Below are 19,219 nucleotides of genomic sequence, written 5' to 3'. Positions count from 1 at the left end.
GACAACAGCAATCATTTATTTGTGTCGTTTTATCAGAGGAAAAAAAAAGTTTCATCCTCATTGAAATAGCAGTTTTAAAGCCTAATTAACTAAATTGATAGCTTTATGTATGTAAATTGCCATAACAGAAGAAGGGAATATGTAAGATGGGGTGGGGGGAATGGGGGCAGTCCACCTACATCCAGAAATGCCCTTTATTAAGCAGGGGTGTGCTCCCATGTATTCTGAAGCCTGTCTATGGGGTTATAATTTTTAACAGGGGGATCTGTATCAAAATGAATTTAAACGTTTAGAAGCCAATCTACCTGCAGTCTTAGGAGGATGAGATCTGTCCATTATTTGGAGATTTATATTCTTTTTGTGCCTTTATACATAAGGTACACTAATGGTTTTTGAAATTCAGATTCTGAAAAAGGAAGAATTTCATCCAGTCAGCCCAGAAACCAATGACAGGCTGTAATGCCGCCAGTGTTTTCATTACCCTGTACATTATTTTCATTTACGTAAAACTTAGTCAATATATACTTACTTATTTGTAAGTTTATGTAAAATGTTTCTTAGGTTGAACCAACTGAAACTTCTGGTCCTCAGCTGCATTTGACCTATGAAAATGGTCATTCTGCGGGGTTCAACGTACTAGACGTCAAAGCAAATATAATTACAGTTGATACATATTCACTAAAGGTTAAATTTGGGATGGTTTTTCTAGCAGTTCTTTACTTTTATCATGAAAAGGATGAAAGCTATGGATCCCACCGTAGAAAAATTCAGAGGGAGAGAAAATTCCACGTACAGTTTTAGGCCGTTCCCAGCCTTCTGATAAGCATCGTGTAATTTATCCACTGTCTCTTAAGCACCTTTTCCCATTGCCTGAGAACGTATAGGAAGGGCCAGGGGCAGGACCAAGTGCTACCCTGAGGATTCGTTGGCCTAATGGAGGGTTGATGTAGGGACGAACTACAGGCTGAGCACCCACAAGGGTTTATAAATGACCGCTTTGGGGAGAAAAACTACAAGCTGAGGACATTAGAGTTTGTTCTCTGGATAATGAACGGCCCCCATTTGGCCTCTTCTGGCTTCTTTCTCTGAGGCTTGGGTTTTCTGCTGGCGAGGAAGGCGAGGAGCCAATCGGTCTTTCAGAACCCTAAACAGTAAGACCTTAGACCGAGTTTCATCTCTGTCCTAGTCGGCCAGTTTTTCCCAGTGTGTTATTTCGTCCCCGAGACCGTTTCCCTGACAATCAAGGAAAACTGTGGGCATGAACCTAAGTAAGCGACTCTTAGGAAAAGCTTCAGAGAGGGCAAGGAGGGCCCCAGGCAGAAAAATCTTTGTTTTGAGGGTGTGTTTACCTTGGAAGAGTGAGTGATGTAGACGTAATGGGCTCCTTCAGCTTAAGCAGCTCTTAAAGACCTCCCATCTCCATGCACCTCTTTGAAATGCATGGTGACAACACATTGCTATTGCTGAGGTTAATGACTGGCTGATTAACAACAGAGAGCACATTTGCAGGCAAATGAGCTGTAATAATTGTTGCGGGAACTTCCTTTGAAGAGAATGTTTCAAACAGGCTTATAAGGACTCTTGAAATGGCTTCTTCAGCAGGTCCGGACAAGCCCCTCCCTATTCCCTTCTTAACTCCTGGTGCTCTCTCCAGGGTGCTGAGAGAGGAAACTCCAGCATCCTTGTCCTCCATCATCTACAAAGCTCAAAAGCAGTGCGGGGTCGTCCAGTCTGAGGTCTTTGGGGTAGCAGTCTCTAACTGGGTGTAGCTTACACTTTTAGCTGCTTTGATCGGTAGTCTCGATGTGCTAATTTAGAAATGAGTGAGAACTTAAAATCCAGCATGACTGGATGGGCCTATCTTCCTGTGCTTTAGAAAAGGAGTTTGGCTTTATTCCAAACGGTGAGAGTGCCGATACTACTGGAACCTTTTTCCAGGGTATCAGATGAATGGAGTTACGAAAAGGAGTGTTTCCCAGCTTCCTGTAAATCCGTGTACTGTTTTGATAACTAGAAGTACTTAATCTCTTTGGTTCCCAAATCATCAGATTTAGGTTGATTCTCTTCCTCTCCTTCAGATTCACAACTTTGACCAGTGCCAGTGTGATAGTGGCTTTCAAAATTTAGAATGCATTAAAATCACCTAGAGGTCTCTAAAAAAGAAGAAGAAGAAGAAAAAAAAAAAACCAGAAAAACAAAAAAGGCATTGAGGATCCACCCCCAAAGTTTCTGCTTTAGTAAGTGGGACCTGACCATGTGCATTTCTAACAAGTAGAAGTTGATGCAAATGCTGCTAGCCCTGGGACCGTGCTTTGAGAACAATTGTTCTTGATAATATCATTGAAGTCGGATGCCTCACCAGGTAGAGAGACACCTACAGGTGGTCCTAGCTCCTCACATCCCCTAACCCACCGTCCTAAACCCCCACCCACCCACCCTCCCACAGGCAGACACAACCAGACTCAGCGGTCTTGGGGAAACCAGCCAGTCACTCTGCCATTTTATTCTGGTCAAGGCTTCTTTTATTCTTGCTTTTCGTCAGTCACTTAGACAACATGCATTTTTTGACAACTTCCTAGGCCTGGGCATTAAGGTCCTGGAGTTAGAAGCGTGATTACTGACAGACAGCAGTCTGATTAAGGGCCTTACCGAATGCCCTGTCTTCTGGGGAAGGAGGGCAGTGCATTAAGGTGCCTCAGATGAATGGAGCTGTTACAGCACCAGGAGGATCTAACCCCACTCATCCACGTACTATTTCCAGTAGTAGTTTTCTTTCAATTTCTTCCCTTAAAAATATATTTATTTTAAAAAGTAGTCATTGTATCAGTTATCAAGAAAGTTAAAGCAGTATAGCTTGTCATGAATAGATGTTAACCAAAAATAAATAAACATATCTCCAACAAAACAAGCCCATTAAATTGTGGCCACTCCTGTTCACCATGGAAGGATCTGTGCCTGAGGTTTTCTTGGTGACAAAAGGGAGATGAACACATGTTAAAGGGGTATTAAAGACATTCTGGCAATGCGTGGAGATGCTGGTTTTGATGTTACCAGAATCGCTGAGAGAAAACGGGGAAGGGGAGGCTTTCTCATTGCGTGATTCACTCTTCGGTATTCCTATGTCAGTGGTGCTGTTGGTAACTGTATCAGGACCACCAATATCACTTGTCTCCCTTTTTAATAAAGAAAATAAATAAAACTCAGCTAGAAAGAGCAGGAAAGTGCAAGAGAAATGGGGTTGACTGACTGGAATGATAGTCTGTAACCACTAACAGAGACTGAGACAGGCAGGCTGAGGAGGGTGTGTCCAAATGTGGTGTGCACGACTGCAAGATGGACTTGTAGGATGGACCCGTGCCTTCTTGATGGCATCACCTCCCGTCGTCTGCGTTGCCCTCACTTGGAAGGGTGGTATGAGACATATATGTATATATCATATACAAATATCATATGTATATATATGCACACACACTGTGGAATGTTACTCAGTTATGAGAAAGAATCCTGTCATTTGCTATAACATGGATGGACTTTGAGGGCGTTACGTTATGTGAAGTAAGTGAGACCAAGAAAGATAGATACTGTCTGCTCTCACTTATAATGCAGAATCTTAAACAAACAAACAACAAACAAACAAAACCCCTCATAAACAGAGAACAGACTGGTGGTTGACAGAAGCAAGGACTAGGGAGTGAGAAAAATGGGTAGAAGTGGTCAAAAGGTACAAATTTCCAATTTTAAGATTAATAAGTTCTGGGTTTGTACTATATAGCATGTTGACTACAATTAACAATACTGTATTGTGTATTTGAAAACTGTTAAGAGAATAGATCTTCAAAGTTCTCATCATAAGGAAAAAATGTGTAACTATGATGGATGGATGATGGATGTTAATGTTTATCATGGTGATTATTTCATCATCTCTCTCTATATATATATATATCAATCATGTTGTACACCTTGAACTAATATAATATTACATGTCAATTATATCCCAATAAAACCGAAATAGAAGAAACAAGAACATAAGATTCAAATTTATCCATTTAACCTTCCAAGTGAGGGCAATGCAGAGATGGGAGGTGATGCCATCAAGAATGCACGGTCCACGGAGGCATTAACTCCTCTCAATAAAAGAACTCCTGCTAAAGGGTTAATAAGATACCATCATGATTTTGTACCATCATTTGCGGGCAGTATTTTGCACATAGGACTTTTGACTTCCTGATCCCAAAGCAAACAGCTTCCGGTAGTCCTGGTGGGGGACTTGCCCAATACTTCCTTGTCTGTCACATACTTGTCCACATATGCAAAGTTTTGTTTTTGTTTTTGTTTTTGTTTGTTTTGTGGGTGGGGGCGGTGGAGGATAAGGAAGGATGGGATTCCTGATCACAGGACATGCAAGTTTCAGTTTTCATGAGCTAGTGTCCACTTGCTTCTCTAATTGGTTATTCCAATATCTACTCCTACTAGCCATGTAATAGAGGACCCATTTGCACCACTCTCTGCAGCACCGGATATATTTAAACATCTCTTACTTTCTGGTGAATATTCTGAAGGGAGAGAGGGAAGGAGGAGGGAATAGCACAAGATTAACTAGACTAGTGATGCCCCTCAGTGCCTGTATCAGGGCTGTGACTCAGAAAGGGTGAGGCTCGGCTGGTCTGAAATATAACCCCTTTAACTTCATCATTCAGCATCTTCCAGGCTCTTCACCTCGGTTGCCACTTCAGAGCCTGTCTCATTTATCTCTGCTCTCTCTAACATTAGCACCCACAGTGAAAAAGACTCCACGAGGTGGAAGACCTGACAAGAAGACGCAGTTGAAATGCTAGGGACAGCATTCCGGATCGCTAAGGGAGGCGCACTGGTGCTCCTGCAGTATTTAAAAGTTAGCTTTTTTTCTTTTCCTGGAAATACAGTCAAAATGAGTTGTGCGCACCCCACCCCCTGCACACACGCCCTCCCTTGTCCCTAACCCCAGGCAGCACCTAAGGAATGAATGACCAGCTGAAGTTAATAAGTCCCCACTTGGCTCTGCTGCCATCAACTCTCCCAGCTGGCCATTAATCCCCTAGAAATGCCCTACGCCTTCGTAGTTACTCCTTAATTATGGAAGGCATTCGAGATCAGGAGAGAATCCTAAGCGGAAAGAAAAGGCCATTTTTCACTGGTGCTCAGTGTGGGACATTTCAAGTCCAGGTGGCCCCAGGAAACACAACCACACTGCGATTAAACCAACTGCTTCCGTGGCGGAGTCATCCATCTCTATTTTCTCCTTTGATCATCCAAATTCAGGGAGGCTATTCAAAGCTACCCCAGGTCTAAGACCAAGCAAATAAGTTGTGTCCAATGAATTCCTGATTAAACTGTCTGAGGATCTATCCTTTGGACTCACTCAAGCCATAGATAACTTTTATCTTCATGTCTGGGAGGAGTAAGTAGTGTCTGTATGTCTTGATTTTTTTTATAGGCATCTAAGATTTCTCCCTTCTGTCCACCTATTTATCTCGACTTATCTCTACTTACTAGTGTCTAAAACTAATCTGTTAATTATTTCCTTGCATCAGAATAGTAGATTTTAAAATGGATTACTCAGAGAACTAGAATTTCTCTTCCCACGTAGCTTATTAAACTTTTTTTTTGCTGATGGGGTAAAAGGCACTAAGCCACCACCACTCTATTAACCAAAGCAGCAATATTTGTATCTCTTTTTAACATGGAGTTTTCAGTGCCTTTAAATATTGAAACTTGTTAGATGAAAGTATTAAATTTAAAGTTAAAATGCAAGTTTTTTGAGAAAGAAGGATGGTTCACAAACATTAACACTTTAGTCTGAATTAAGTTAGCACCCAAGCCAGTCCAAAAGAGAAGTATTAACTGAATGGACCCAGAGACTTACTCTTTGTCAAGGTCCACAGTTGTACTAAAACTGTTATGGCATGTGTTTGGTGTAAGTGCCAGGAGGGAGTATTTAGAGGGTGAGTGCTTGGGTGAGCAGTCAGAGTGAGCCCGAGGCTGTATTGCGTGAGTGACAGTTGGGCCAATAAAGCCTAAAGGCGACTTTACCTGCTTCAACATTTTATTCGAGGGCAAATCTTATCATTTTATCTAATGTGAAGCTAACATTAGATTAATACGAGGTTAATACTGTATCACACACGAAACCAACCTCTAAAAGAGACAAAGTGCAAAGAGAGGCAATTTTTCATAGCCCTGGAGAGGGCTTTTGAGACAAAGAAATGATCTGAATCCTGATGCTGCCCCTTCCGTAATGACAGGACTCGCAGCACTTACCGCAACTCCCCGGGGAAAAATAATGCCTCCTTCACGTTGTTTTGAGGCTAAAACAAAATAATGATGCTTATAAATAACTGTGCACAGTTCTTCATCGTTAACACTTCATATATGATATAGTTGATAGATAAATATAACCCAATATATTTAATAAAAAATTGCAGTCACATTAAAGGGAAATCTTGGAGCCATCGTTGACTTTTTTCTTTTGTTTGCCTTCTAAATCTAATCTGTCATAAAGTTCACTCTGTATGTCTGTGTACATGTGTCCTCGCTGCCTGGCTTCTGCCAATGAACCTTCTCAAATTAATCACTCCTCCAGCCTCCTCTGTTTGGATCACTTAACCACCTGGTCCAAGCTCTTCTTGCTCATCATTATCCTCCAGTTTCTCATCTTTACCTGATCTTCTGGGTTTCAGTGTCTCTCTTCAAAGCTCTCTTCCAAATGCTGGGGTGGAGTTTTTAACTTGCCATGAGGAATCCAGAATTTTTGTTTCTTTACCACTTACCCACATCCTCCATGTCTTACAGGACTCGAACTTCATCTCTCTTGCACTTGGCCCGTAGCATCCTTCATCTTTGACTGAAATCATACGAGCTTCTATTATCTACATCACTTGTCTCATCCCTCATCTCACTTTCTCTTGGATTGTTATTCTGCTCTTTTGTTTGTATGTATATTGTACATTCAAGGCAATAGCTTATCATTTTAATTCACTGACTACTCTATGGGTATTCTTTTTTAGCACGTGTTTCATTTTCTAGGCAACATACAAGGCCCCAGGGATAAAATAGTTACAAAAGAAAGCCATGGTCCTTTTTTTCATGAAGTTTTTAGGTTGACAGGGAGATAGACAGAATAGATGTCAATCAAAGTATCACTCTAATGTTTGCACAATTACACTTTGCAAGAAGAACATGTAAGAAAGAAATCTGATCTAGTCTTGAGGGTCAAAAAGCTTAGTCAAAGGAAAGATGGGAGAGGAGTTATCTGATTAGGAGTTAGCTATAGAAGGGACTGGTAAGAGTGTTCCATACAAATGGGACAGAGATGTCGAGGGCCAATGGCAAGAGGGAACATGAACCTCGGACAGTGGATAGGAGGAAGTGGAAAAGACAGTGGGGCTAGAACCAGGCAACAAAGGAGAAAAGGTGTGACATAAGGCTGGAAGAAGAGGAAGCCTTACTAAGGTGTCTGCAGTTTTTCCTAAGAGAAATGAAATACATTGACTGTTTCATGAGGGCTCCCTTCCTCTCACATACCTAGTGAATATATATTGAATGAATGTCTGAATGAACTTGTGACGTTTGTATAAATGCTCTTCATTCCTTGTGTATAACTGGAGAATGAATCGGAAATCTGTGGTGATTTATTGGCAGGATTCTTAAGGGCTTAGATTTCTGACCTAGCTTCTAGACTGATAAAAAAAAGACTATGAATTATGTGGAAAAGTAATAAAGTAAAAAAGATAAAGCCAAGGGAATGTATTCGACTTACAAAGAATTATTGAATGTTTAGTTCCAGAAATGAATGATTTAAAAGAGATTTCCTTTGCTCTTATTTTTTTTAACTGTGCCAAATAAAATATCTCAAAATCTAAATAAATTCCCACTCAGACTTCTGCGGTGACTTTATACAGTGTCTCTATAATGGTCCAACATAAATCTTCATGACTTTGCTGTGTTCTGCACTTGGAGCTTAACTTCACCAGTAATGAAAACAAAGTTTAGTTAAGACTTGTCAAGAGGTCCTCCTTTACTAAAGACTAGTACTTTTTGTGATGAAGGTAAAAAATACTGAAGGATATAAGTGTATCATCTTCAGATAGGCTAGATGAGAAGAGAATCTCAAGAATAATTCAACCCTAACATGATTTTTTGGTTAAGTCAAGACAGAATATCTATACAGTAGTCTCTCTGTATCTACAGGAGATGTGTTCCAAGACCTACAGTGGATGCCTGAAACCACAGATCGTCTGAACCCTACATATATCACTTTTTTTTTCCTATAGGTGCATACCTATGGTAAAGTTTGGTTTTATAAATTAGTCACAGTAAGAGATTAATAACACAAACTAATAAAAGAGAACCATTATAACAATATACTGTGATAGAAGTGATGTGAATACGGTTTCTCTCTCTTAAAATATCTTACTGTACTCTACTCACCCTTCTTCCTGTGATGATACGATATGATAAAATTCCTATGTGACAAGATGAAGTCAGGTAAATCACGTAGGCATGGCAACGGAGAATTAGGCTACTGTTGACCTTCTGACGTACATCAGATCATCCGCTTTGGGTGATCCTGGATCATTGAGCCCTGATGATGTTGATGATCTGATGCCAGGAGCAGAAGATGTTGATGGTGGGGAATCCCAGGCAGGATGGAGCAGGATGGTGCAGGGTAGCAGGAGGTTTCATCTTGCTACTCAGAAGGGCATACAATTTAAAACTTATGAATGATTTATTTCTGGAATTTACCATTTAATATTTTCAGACTGCAGTTTACCACAGGTAACTGAAACCATGGAAAGTAAAACTGTGGCCAGTGGGGACTGCTGTCCCCTATCCCGTGGTGCTGGATTACACAGAATGGATATTTCCCCATGTCCCCCTTTCCTTCTCCTAAGACATCATCTGGTCTCTGTCAAAGATTAAACTCAGTCCAAGGTGACATATCTATTTAAAAGCATTAATGGATAATCAGACTCCTTAGGGAAAATTAATGTGGTTAAATAGTAATAAAGGAACTTTCCAATAGAACATAAACAATACCATAATGAAGAATATTAAATCATATGTTTTGTCACTGAGCCCATTATGGAGCCAATTTAAAATTATAATAAATTTGCATTTGGCACTTGCTAGAGATTGGCAAATTTACTCATGTGAAAAATAGAGAATATAGATTAAATGTCTTTGATTTCCCTGTTAGAACTAAAAGAGAATCACTCCTATGTAAAGATAACTATCTGTCTGTCTGTTTATCTGTCTACATATATGTCTTTTATATGTACAAATTTGTTACACACTTGTATTCTTAATCCACTAAGTGCATTTTACTGACACAAAAAGATGTATTTTCATTGAGGCATTTTAAACACCTAAAGATTAATGACAAGCAACAGAAAAATTAGTGATTTGATTTTAAATGCCTCTCTCCTCCCAGAAACTGGCTAGCATTTTGCTCCAACACATGATGTATGATTTATGAAGCAGACTGGACAAAGAGAGAAGCAACATGAGCCAGGAAGAGTGATTCAGAATTGGCTGGTGTGAGAGCCAAAACGCACCCAGACTGTCTCCTCAGCGGCAAACAGGAGACAATCTGGTCACCTTTAAATGACTGGCAACTACACCCTGCAACCAGTTGCTGGCATTAGTAGAGCTGGTTTTTATATGTTTCCCTCCATTTCCTGAAAGGTCTCCTGATTTTTTTCCAAGACAACCAGCAATAATCTTGGACACCATGTCCCTACTTGTGACTTAGAGTTTTTTTTTGCCTTCTAAGAAGAAGACATTACCAAAAGTCATTAGCTTGTTTCAAATCACTTAGTGATGACATACTAAAGGCTCAGAAGTGTAGTATGATTTGGCATTTTTCACCAATATTTTCACCCAGAAATTCCATCCCCAAGAACTTGCTTGATACATCCTGTGATGTCTCTTTTTGTGTTGACTATTAAATAGAAGCTTAGAAGCACCTTAAATGTTGAACAATAGAAAACTGGTGTGTAGTTAATGGAAATGATGTAGAAGTATGTTTATTGAAATGAGGGATGCTCAGATTTTATCGTTAATAATAAAGGCAGGATATAAAATGGGGTAAACACACATATATATAAATAGTATATTCGATATACAAGAAAGGCAATTTTTAGACATTTCTGTTTTTTGTATGCTGTGTTGTTTTTACAATGAGCAGACCTTACTTTATAATCCTGAATGATAGTGGCAATAGCTTCTTTTTTTTCTCTTCCAATGATCACAGAAGGTATGTCTTCCTTACACAGGGATTTGGTCAGTGTTCTCCGGAGAAACAGACCCAGTAGGATGTATGTATCTATTATAACAAATTGGCTCACACAGTTTTGAAGGCTGCTAATAAGTCCCCAAGATCTGTAGTCATCAGGCTGGAGACCCAGGACAGCTCGTGGTGTACTTTCAGTCTAAGTCTGAAGGCCTGAGAACCAGAGGGCTGAAGGTGTAATTTCCTGTCTAAAGTCTGGCAACTCAGGCTCAGTAAGAAATGATGCTTCAGATTGAGTCCCAAGGCAGAAAAAAACTGATATCCTAGCTTGAAGATAGGCAGGAGGAATTTCTCCTTACTCATGGAAGGTCAGCCTTTTGTTCTACTCATACCTTCAACTGATTGAGTGAGGCCCACCAACATAAAGGAGAACAATCTGCTTTAGTCTGTCTATTGATTTAAATGGTAAACTCATTCAAAAACACCCTTCCAGAAACCCAAAGTAATGTTTAGCCAAATGTCTATCACATCATGGCCAAGTCAAGTTAACACATAAAATTAACCATCACACACAGGATTTCTTGGACCATATCTGTTTTTCATAGACCTGGACCTGTGAATCATTGTAGAGTACAGAATGCTTCTAATCGAACAATGGAAAATGACAAAGTCCTAATAAAAGGCAGTCTTTCTGTCACCCATATTCATTCTGTGCAGAAAAATGTTCTGAATTATTTGGTTCTGAGAGAAGGTGAAGCATTGAGGAATTTTGTGAAACAGTTCAAAGTCTCTCTATTTAGTCTGTTTTCTTTGGGATTGATAGGTGATTCTCCATTACTTTGATTGACTTGTCACATGAATCCTAGACAGTGGTATTTGTGTGTGTCATCTTTATGGTTTCCAAGTAGAAAAATAGTGTAAACATAAAAAATGTAATACAAAGTCAGAAATTTTGTTATTTATCTCGTTTTGATTTGGTGGAACGGATGCTATTATATACGTAGAAAGAGATTTTGATTTTTTGTTCTTTCAACCATCAGCAAATATTTATTACAGATTTTCATGGTCTTTTTTTCTTATAGGTAATTATAGGTAATTTTCTACTGCTGATTTAACAGATTACTGCAAATTTAGTGGCTTAAATGATACAGATTTGTTACCTCTCAGTTCTGGAGATCGTAAGTCCAAAATATGTCTCAGCGAGTAAAAATCTAGACATTGGCAGGGCTGCCCTCCTATTTGAGGCTTTAGAAGGAGAATGTGTTCCTTTGTCCTTGCCAGCTTCCAGAAGCCACCCCTCTTCCTTGGTTCCCAGTCCCCTTTTTCCAGCTTCCCAGCCAGCAGTGCTTCATTTCTCTGTATCTTTCTCTCAGAGGCACTTGTTCCTCTGACTGACTCTCCCCTTTCGCCTCCTTCTACTTTTAAGGACTCTTCTTATTACTTTGGGCCCATAGAGATAGTTCAGGAGACTCTCCCTATTTGAAGGTCGGCAATTAGCAAAATTAACTTCATCTGCAGTCCTCATTCCTCTTTGTCATGTAATCTAACACACTGAGGTTCCTGGGATGAGGGCATGGAAGTCTTTGAAGAGCCATTATTCTGTCTTCGTAACAAGTGAAACTCTTGCACTGGGTGCAGCCTCACAGGGGCTTTAATCGACATACCCTGTCCTCCCTAGTCTAAGGCCTGTCCTGTTCCCCGGGCAAAGCCAATTGTGCTTCATTCTGCAAACTGACACCTGAGAAAAATGACCCAAAGATTGAGAAAGTTTGAGAATTATTTATTTCAGCAGCAGAATCTGAACGAGACTGTCACAGAACTCCTGTTACAAAAATTCTCTGAAGTTTCATTAGTTTCTTTGCCTTATTCTTTATTCATTTACTTCTGTGAACTCCCATATCTTGCCAATGGATTCTGTGGGTTTTTTTGTTTTTTTAATTTAGCTAGGGTGAATTTCCTTGGCTTACTACAGAATAATCCTAATGATAAAGAAGGAAAATAAGAGAGACTGGAGGGTGATTAGAACCACTCTCCAAGCAAATAAATACAATTTATTCTCCATCACTGGGCTTAAGTATCATAAAGACCCTAGATAGTTAGTGGGAACTTTTGCTTTTCAGACAGTGCACAGGTAGAGTTACAAACCTGCATCGCTGTTCCGTGGGACTAATCATAGAGATGAATTAGGGGAAAACGTGGTTATTTATGTATTATTTCTATTTGTTTAAATAAACCCGTCACCTTAAGGCCTATGGGCATGTGTACAAAAATTAATAAACACAAGACTAACTTTTCACAGCGGTCTCTGGAAACCTCCCTGGCTTTTGAGATTCTCCTCTGAGTAGAAATAAGAAAACAACTATAGAATTCTAGGGTGCCTGGAGGGCTTGGAATCCATGCAAAACAGACTTTATTAAAAAATAAAATGGAAGTTGGCCTTTTTTTCTTTCACGTGTGTGTGTTTTTTTTTTTTCCTGAAGTAAACCATAATGATTTTTTTTTTTAAATGCTACACAAAGGATTCAAACAAGTTAAATGGCTGACAGGGTAATTTCATAATGAGTTTGAGGATGAGAAAGAAGAGGAAATAAAAAGGAAGAAGAGAAAAGTAAAAACGAGAGGTTCAGAAGGGCAGGGAGATCCTGCAACTCGAAACCTTCAGTGAGTTGACTGTTATACGTACGTGATGGCAAGGCTGACCCCAGTTTGTGATGGGGACCCAGCTACGTGAGTGGTTCTTAACCAGAAGAGATTTTGCCCCCCCTACCCCAATCCAACAGTTGGCAATGTCTGGAGACATGTGCATGGTTGTCACAACTTGGGGACGGGGGTGTTGCTACTGGCATCTAGTGCATAGAGGGCAGGGATGCACTGTCAGCGCCCTATTGCTAAGGACCACGGGGAGCTCACCTTAGTGATTTACTCTGATGGATGCTGCCAGAAGGTAAGGGCAATTCTATAATCCGTTATCTCAGTAACTCTCATCTAGATGGAGAGGAGACTACAGGAGGATAAGTCTGCAGCTGCTGAAGAAGTAGCAGTCATTCACTTTGGCCAAGAGCATGGAGTTTGGTATTTGTAGATGGTAGCGTGACCTTGTTTTTGTCTGTGCTTGGACCAAATTAGGAATGGCCTAACTTTGTCTCACTTTATCATGGTCTCAGAATAACCTGGTCTGAGGTTGGTATTCTGTAAGAATTTTGTATCTAATGTAAGAATAACATGGTCTAGCTCTAAGTATCAGGCTAGGCTCCCAATGTCCAGGGTTGCTGGTTCCTTCTTTCTTTCTTTCTTCCCTCTTTCGCTCCATTCCTTCCCTCCTTCCCTTCCTCCCCTTCCCTTCCTTCCTTCCTTTCTTCCTTCCTTCTTTCACTCCATTCCTTCTTTCCTTTCCTTTTCTTTCCTTTCCTTTCCTTCCCTCCCTTCCCTCCCCTTCCCTTTCCTTCCTTCCTCCCTCCTTTCCTTTCATTCTTTCTTTCATTTTCTTTCTTTCTTCACTCCTAAACATCCTACAAAGTAAGGATAACCCCCCCACAAAAAAACAACCATCCCACCCAGACTGTCAGTAGTGCTGAGGTTGAGAAACACTTTCCTAACTGAAAGAAGTAAAAAAGAAGAAAAAAAAAAGAGAGAGTTTGAGAATCCCTCAGCTACACAGTCCAACTCATCTAGAGATACCCCTCTCATTATGTTAAATCTGTGGATTGTATTTTGTGAGGGGATTTTTCTGAGGTTACAAAAAAGAAAAAGGCAGAAGGAAGCACCACATTTCCCAAATGACTCCCTCTGCCAACTGCTCCTGGCCTTGAGTGGGAGTGAGTCAACACTTCTCACTGGGGTACCACAGAGAAGTTCCCAGGTTGGATGTGCCTGAGACCGGGGACACCTAGAAGACAGGGTGGTCCACTCAGAGGGAGTCCAACAAGGATGTTCTTAAATGGCTGTAAAGATGGGGACTATTTCGTTTTTGTAAAGGCAAGTTGAACTCTGAACCAAAGTCCCACAACACATCCGTCCTCATCCTCTTCAAGGCTTTGTACACGCTGCTTTCTATTGCTTGACATGCTCTTATATCATTTTCAGACAGCCAGCTCCTTCCTATCAGGGGAGTTGCCGCTCAGATGCATTTGATCATATACACTCCACCTCCACCCACTAGTGTTACTCTGAGTTATTTCATAGTGATTACAACTAAGTGAAATCGTGTTGTTTATCACATACATTTGCCTGTATTTTTCACCAGAAGATAAACTCCGTGAAGGCAGGAGCCTTGTCCATTTTACAACAGTACCCACTGCACCTATGTCTGTGCCTGGCATGTGCCAAGATGTGCTCAGTGATGACTGCTGAGAAAATGAATGAATGAATGAATGAAGTCTTGGTACCACCCCCGTGCCTGTAGAGCAAAATGGTCAGCATCGTAACCAAATAGCTGCCACGGGAGAAAGAGTAGCAATGCTCAGACTGTTTGTTCTTTAGTAATGGGAGGTGAGACTCTCCACAATGAGGAGTAATTTTTTTTTTAATGTAGAAGCGATAACAAAGAAGGATTTTGCAGTTCTACAAAGCAAAACAGAATCAAGCAAAATGTCAGGCGCTGGTAGGAAGGGAGAGAAATCCAATGACAAATGAGGAAAAAAAAAACAAAACAAGAGATTTCATGATTTTGTTTTGGATTTTGACTTCTGTCTTTAAGAAAAAAGTTTATCTTGGACAGAAAATCAGAAGGAGTGCTGCCTGGAAAGTCAAGATGAGAAAAAAAGGAAGAAGCTGAAGGATGAAAAGGCAGAAAATATTTGAAGATACTTTACAAATCATTGCCTATTTCAGATCAGCAGTGTCTGGTAATACGCATTCTGCATACTCAGAGACTGGTACAAGATTTTGCAGGATACCCTATTATTAATTGCTAGAACTTTTAAACGACAAAGAGAAGTTCCAAAGGAAAAGAGCACATTTAGACCTTGCCTTAAAAACATAGGTGTTTGGAAAGGCACTACCCAGCTAACTACACTTTGGTCAGCTTAGCGATAACCTTCAAGAAGATACTAGAAAAAATTATCCAAAAAAAAAAAAAAAAGTCGCATTACAATCCTCTGGAGAGGGACAGAGTTCTGAGTAGCAAACAAGGTTTTGTGAAGAGTGAATCATGCCAGACCAACTTAATTTCCTTCTATGACGGAGTGGCAGGCCAAGAGATAAAGGGGAAGTGATAGATGTAATCTACCTCGATTTCACTGAGGCTTCTGATGGTGTCCTACATAGTGTTCCCATCAGTGGGCTAGAAAGACTGGGCAATGCCGTACTACTATTAGGTAGAAGCATAAATGCCAAAACACAGCCCCAGAAGGATGGTTATCAATGTCTCAGGATAGAAGCACGTTTTAAGGTATGGTAGAGCCGCATAGCCCACAGTGTATTGTAAAAGAGCCATCAGTGGCTTCACAGTGAGGACACAAGAGATTTCTTGATCACCTTTCATGCCTGTATCACTGGATCTGAGTAATTATCTCTGGGGCTCAGTTTCACATTCTGTAAAATGGGTGGTTTTAGAGTATTTATTTCTAAGGTCGTGTCTTGCTTTAAAATTGTATGATCCTTAGGCTAATACTATTTTAGGGATTCTTCATGATCTGGATAATGAAGTTGAAGGTTCTCATAGGCATTAGGGGCTTTTCAATCATTTACAACTTCCATTTACCAAACAAAAATTCCACAGGAGAGGTTTCCCTTTTTCCTCTCTTGATGGTAAGTCTCATATTTTTACAGTGGTTCATTTGCATAGCACTTATGTTGAGTGTTTTTGAATGCTTAATAGGTACAATGAGAAGAAATAAAAGATGAATTTGCCAAAGGCAGCAACTCCCACCTTTCATGTATCATACACAGTATCTATATCAAAATTCTCTAAAAAGCAGTAATTATAGAAAAATGTTAAAATGGAATCTTTGCTAATAGATAAAAACCAAGGACTACTATAAACCCTAAGTTTAAAAAGTTACATTTTGAGTCTTGCAAATTAATTATGTTTGCTCCTTAAATTATAGCTAAACAGTTGACTGTATTGCAGTGAGTGAAAACTCAAACGCATAAAATCCAGACCTCACTTTCATTGACTTGAAAGCTACTTGCTTATTAAAAGCCTATGAGATTTTCTTTTCCATTAAATAGTGTATTCAGAAAGCTAACCAACCTTGGTCAGCTGCAAACTATTCTTAATCCCTAAGAGCTGATTGATTTCTCACAACTTCAGCCAGTTTACACAGAAAGCATATCTTTAAACTTTGCGTAAAAAGACCCAGATGGAATAACATCGTGAGGTGGTAATATGCTTATTGTTCATTACTTCACTTTTTAAGTTGGCATTTCAGATTAATTAAGCATTTGATAAAGCTCATGTTTATGCAAGTGTTTACAAATTAGAAAAGCTGTTAGCAGCATTTAATTTGTTTGAATATATATATTTAATTTACTGCTTCTAATGGAAAGAAGCTTAAGGGAATTTAAGAGCCATAGCCTTATTGATAGACATTAAGCATATGCAGAGTGTAATTATTATTGCTAATATTGCTAATATTATTGCTAACACACATTTGCTGTGTGCCGACAGTTAGGTGCGAGAAGACTGCGTAATTTGAAGGCAAGGATGTGTGCTGTACATGCAGGATGTCTGTATCACTGTACATATTTATCTTTCCATGGGTTTTTTTTTCCCACGCTCTAAATGAAATGTGTTTTCCTCCCACTAATTTCCTCAAACTAGTGCTATAACAAGAATGAAATGCGCCTCTAATCCTTTGGCATAGGATTTGTCCAATCACACAGAAAATCTGGACCCAGCTCAACTCCTGTCATGACAAATATCATTCCAAGCCTTAGCCAATGGCCAGTTTATCTCTAGGACTATGCGATTAAAATGAATCGTTTCGAGCAAGATACCATCTAGCTGCCTTTCTGAAACCCATGCAAGGGGTTTACGTCGATCAGGATTCCTGCTGATCCGTCTGTAGAAACACTGCTTCTGGCTAGAGATCTCTGACGAATGATGACTTCATCTGTATCAGCTTTGGAAATTATCTGACTTCAAGCTATACAGAATCACTTCTTCAGACATGATTGAGGCACCTACTGGGTGCCAGGTTCTGAACTGAAGTGCTGGGAGCACAAAAATAAAGAGGAAAAAGCTGTTCTCATCATCATTTCTAAACTAGGCTATCAAAGCGGTCTTCTGTCTAATTTCTCTGACCCGTATCTTACCAGTCTCTTCTGATTTATCCTTCACCCAGCCATTAAAAGCAACCCACCTCAAAAATAAATCTGACCACATTGAACCTTGCATTTAAACCCTCCGATGACTTGCCCCGTCCACCACAAGATAAAATCTGGGCTTCCAAACATAGCATCAACCTCTCTCCAGTCCCATTTGTTATCCCCTCTACTCACACTTTTTGCTCCAGTAGCACTGAACTGCTTGTAGTTCCTCTATATGCTGTTTCTTGCCTTTCTTATTCCATCTCTGATGGACACCATTTGTTTCTCTGCTAACTTCTGTTCTTCCTTCAGGACTGTTCACCCTCCTCCCCTTTCTCTGATTTCTTTTTCCTCCAAGAATCAGGGCCAACAGGGTTAAGACCTTTGTGGTGCCATTTGCTTATCATCGTTACTGCATTCACCTCGTAATTCTATTATTACCTGTTTGTTGTTCCAGCTCCCCTACTAGATAGATGTTTTCGGGTTTGTTTTAAATCAGTGACTACATTTTTCATTTCCATAATACTACCTGGTTCTTTTTAAAATCCCCACCTGTTTTTATTTCTTATTTGCATGAAATTTTTTTTGATAATTTCTGTTCCATATTTTGGGCTTAATTTCTTCATTTATCTTGGAAGATCCTAAACATATTCAATATAAAGTCATTGGGGGGGGGTGTTTCATCATTTCCATATATATTGGAGTGAGTTAATCACCTGCTTGTCAATTTTGTGATCCTGCATGTTGTAACTTTTCCCAACCAGTTTTGAAATTTCAGCTGCAAGTTTCATCTTCAATGGAAACCTCTTCACAATATTCAACCCTTGAAGAGGCCCCTTGGGACTCCTTGTCCAAAACCAAGTTCTCATGGTCTTATAGCTGCAGCTCAGGATTCCTGTCTTGTGGGGTTCAGATCCAGTCACCAAACTGATGGGCAGCCTGGCCCAGGCTTGACTGAGAGACTAGACCTGTTTTTACCCTTTCATTTAGCTTCATAGAAGCTTTAACTGCAGGAATCACTCAGTTACATTCTGTTTCCCAGGCAGAGAAAGGATGCTCCACCCTGTAGTTGTAAAAAATGAACCCAGGATCCAGTCTCCATGAGATATGGGACCATTTTAACTCCCATTACCTCACCATGTACCTATTTCTTTCTGTTCTGAAGGCCCAGGAAGCACTGGGAGAAATCCGTCTCAGGTAGCGCTTTGGGTTCCTGTTCCATTTCTGCTCTTCCAAATGTTCATCCCTAGCGACATGATTACGCCTTTTTACTTGTTTCTGGTTATATTTTATATAGTCTCATGTGCTTGATGAAAGGAAGAGTCGAGGAATGAACAGAAATGTTCATCTGTCTTCTTCATTTCCCTCTGAGGATACAAGCAGAAGAAGTGAGAAGTGGGGGCGGACGGGGCAGAAGGAAGGGAGTCAGTCAATTCAGCAAATAAAGATGTACAAGAAACACTGCTAAAACCCAAGAGGATGGGAACACTCGGAATTTAGAGCCCTTGATCTTCAGGTGTTGGAAATAATACAGAGTTTACCTCATTCATTCATAGCATAAATACTTATGTGATCCTAGTATATGGCAAGCCTTGGTTAAACGCTGGGGATACAGTAAAAAAAACCGACAAGATCTTTGAGCCTAACTAGCAATTGTTGGAAAAGATAGAGACACAAAATAAAATGATTTGAATAATG

The 19,219-nt window shown here is 40.0% G+C and overlaps 1 long non-coding RNA gene across 1 annotated transcript in view; it reads left to right on the top strand.

The window, feature by feature from the left end:
- LOC116659001 overlaps window positions 1-19,219 on the top strand; it is a 1,275,737-nt gene that overhangs the window by 830,396 nt on the left and 426,122 nt on the right. The gene's annotated exons all lie outside the window — the stretch shown is intronic.

This window comes from Camelus ferus, chromosome 22 (assembly GCF_009834535.1).
Source record: "Camelus ferus isolate YT-003-E chromosome 22, BCGSAC_Cfer_1.0, whole genome shotgun sequence".
Lineage (NCBI taxonomy): Eukaryota > Metazoa > Chordata > Mammalia > Artiodactyla > Camelidae > Camelus > Camelus ferus.
Note: the sequence above shows the minus strand (reverse complement) of the source record. Positions and strands in the feature narration are given on the sequence as shown.